Genomic DNA, 3756 nt, shown 5'->3' on the forward strand with positions numbered 1-3756 from the left:
AAAATTATAAATGCGTAGACCAGACATCTCCCCACCTATATGGAAGATGTATTCAATATTAAAAAAAAAAAAAAAAAAAAGTCATTACAATTTCAATTACCAGATTGTATGAACCCATGTCGACTCATGCATGATTCGACTGACTGGTTATGTTGCAAACAAGTTACAGCTATCACGTGACTTTGCAATATATAGCCAAGTACTAATTTTTTTATTTTTTTTTTGGTTTAAAATTCCGTCGAAAAATTATGTACTGGTGATATATTGGAAAACAATATTTGTATCATACAATCTTAACTAAATACTAGATTTGTTTTTTCGGGTTTAAAAATCCATAACGACTCTATCAAATTGCGTACTAGTAAATACTAAATAGTAATAGAATATCAATTACTCAAGTCTTGTCATAAGATTTTCTAAATGAATCTATATAGTTGCTGATATGAGAAAGTAAATACGCGCGTTGTAGATTAATTATATTGTGTGCATCAATCATCTGTATATATCTCTACTTTTCCAAAAGTATTTAGAAAATTAATTATATAAGTTTTATACATCAAATATCAAACCGTGAGTCCTTTCTTTAATTTTTGGCACCAAACCGTGAGTCTCTTAAGAAAATATGATTACTCAATCGTAAAATCTTGGAGGCAAAACCTTTTGAATAAATTATCTAAACAATGTAAAAACATTTCACATGGGATTGTCCATAGATAATACGGCAAATTTAAGATGCCACTTTGAATTTCAGCCGACATGAAATGATGAAATAGTCACACATTGATTTTAGTATATAATCAATTACAATTAAGTAAACCCTAGAAAACCGACATCTTTGGTCAAGCCAACAAAAAACACAGAAAAGCTAAACTGTTGTTGTTTTTATCTTTGGTTTCAAAAAATAACGTGTATGAACCCAATCAAATCCAGCCCACTAAATATATAAATATCTTTTGCAGTTCGTTTTCACATTGATTTTCCTAGCTAAGAACTTTGTAGGACCATCATACAAAAGTTATTGATGCAAACTGCTCAACCCTGTCAACAATGAAAAACAAGTAAATTCACATTATCTTCTCAATTATCTTGTAGAGAATTCATATTAAATAGCCATGGATTCAAAAAGAATTAAGAAAATAGCCATGAGCTACAGTACTTTATCTGTTGGATATCGAAAAGCACGTGAAATTACACACATGCCCTTTATAACATGTTTTTTTCTCGAATTACATGTGATAGAATAATATATCTCTTTTTATCATATTATTTTCCTATTTTACACGTTATTTATAAAGAGCACATGATATTTTTTTAAAAAACACTCTATTCAGTTTAATATCTTTCTCTATCATGTTATTTTATAGTAATACACGTTTTTTATTATGATCACATGTGATTTTCTTTAAAAAAAGATTCCTATTTTCTAGTAATTCACGGTTTTTATTAAGATCACATGTTATTTCTTTGAAAAAAACACTCTATTCAGTTTAATATCTTTCGCTATCATGTTATTTTGTAGTAATACACGTTTTTTTTATTATGATCACATGTAATTTCTTTAAAAGACGATTCTTATTTTCTAGTAATTCACGGTTTTTATTAAGATAATGTTATTTCTTTATAAAAAGATTCTATTCAAGTTTAATTTTTCCGTAACAATGTTTTTTAAAAAATGGGATTTATATCTTGTGACAAATATTTTCTTTTGGGTATTTCTTTTGTATTTGGAAACATTATGAGTGCTATAAATTTTGTGCTGAATGTTTGGAATGATTATCAAAAGAGAAATAACATGAGAAATTAAGAGATATAACCGAGGGTAAGATATATATAAATGTTCTTTTTTGTCAACAAATATAAATGTTTGGGTGACGAAAAAAGAGATATAAATGTTTTGGTTCAATGAATATATTCAATGTTTAGAATCACGTGAAATTTTCTCTTCGACAGAATGTTCTTCACAAAATCAAAATAAAATTCTTTTGGTCGAGTAAAAAATAAAATAAATCTTGACGTAACAAAATTTTATCTTATTATAAAGACAAACTTTTGGTTTTGGAGTAACATATAAGAATGAGTCATTCTTCCAATTTTGTGGTTGAGAATGAGTCGTTCCTTCGTTCATTGGTTTTCTTTTTATTCCTTTTTTGTATGTTTTTGTTAAATAATTCATATGTTTCGTGACAATATATATATATATATGTATGTATGCGTATACTATATCTATGATTGTTTGTTTCTCGTTAAAGGATCTTTAATAAAATCTAAATTATACCATGTTTTTTTTTGTGGAACGATGCTGCTTTTGTGTCCATATGTAGCTGGCACTTTGTGAACATTTCTTGATCATTTTTGTCCCTTCCCTATAAAGTTAGAGTTATCTTGTTGGTTTTTTTTTTCGAATGAATAATACAAAATATCAGAAGGACATACTTCGCCAAGGTATAATAATATTCTCGAGCACATAAGCATTAATCAATAGAGAAGGAAAAAAAAAGGTGATAAAAGCATTATAGTATTTCAGACGCAAATCCATTCTAGATATTCTTCTAGAAACACATACGTCTCTTTATATTTTTAAATTGGTGTATCTAAGATCTTATCCTCTATATATCTCATTGCATTGTAAAGTTACTTAAGTATATAGCTAATGTAATTGAAATTGTAATTTCATGATATGAACAAATATTATAATCGACGATTTAATTAATGCATGCTATAAAACTAGTTGGATCGCCTATCTGGTCAGATCACGTGAATGTGTTTTCATAGTCTTAACTGAACATATTTATCTTCATATCTATATTATATAGTTTAAAGTTTGAATGTTACGATAAGGATACATTCCTTATTAGATATATGTTAATATTCTTGTGTATATTAGTTTAGATCTCTATACCTAACATCTTGTACTATATATATTTAGATCATTGATCAATAATAAATCAAGGAATTCTATTGACTTTGGCATGGTATCAGAGCCAAAACCCTAAAAAAAAAACCCGTAAAAATCTTCTTCTTCTTCTTCGTTCCTTCACTTGTTTTCGACATCTCTGAAAGTCACCATCATGACTAAACCAGTTGATACCTCTTCTTCTTCTACCTCTGAAAAAGATGCAATCTCTGCATCACCCTACTACCTTCACTCTATGCTAGTTGGTTGGTTGTACGCGAGCCTTGATCCACATATGCAGAAATCAATCTCTGTTGTTGATAATGCACGCGTCATGTGGGAAAGTCTTCGCACTAGATACTCTGTTGGAAACGCCTCTCGGGTTCATCAGCTCAAATCGGACATTGTTGCTTGTCCCCAAGATGGGCAAACAGCTGCTGACTATTTTGGTAAACTCAAAGTCATGTGGGATGACTTAGATGATTATGAGCCTCTCTTAACATGTTGCTGTGACAAATCCTCCTGTCCTCACATGCGTCGTCAGATTAAACGACGTGATCATGAACGTATTCACCAGTTTCTTATGGGACTTGACGCAGAAAACTTTGGCACCACTAGAACCAATATTTTGGGACGTTTAAGTCGTGATGATTCTATCAACCTTGACAGCATCTACTCTGACATTATAGCAGAAGAAAGACACCTAACAGTTGCAAGAAGCAAAGAAGAACGTGTTGATGCTGTCGGGTTCGCTGTTCAAACCGGAGTTAATGCAATTGCTTCTGTGACTCGGGTTAACAATCTTGGTCCATGTACTCACTGCGGGAGATCTAACCATAATGCTGATACATGTTTAAAATTAC

The sequence above is a fragment of the Arabidopsis lyrata genome, assembly GCF_000004255.2.
Source record: "Arabidopsis lyrata subsp. lyrata unplaced genomic scaffold ARALYscaffold_3, whole genome shotgun sequence".
In the NCBI taxonomy this organism is placed as follows: Eukaryota; Viridiplantae; Streptophyta; class Magnoliopsida; order Brassicales; family Brassicaceae; genus Arabidopsis; species Arabidopsis lyrata.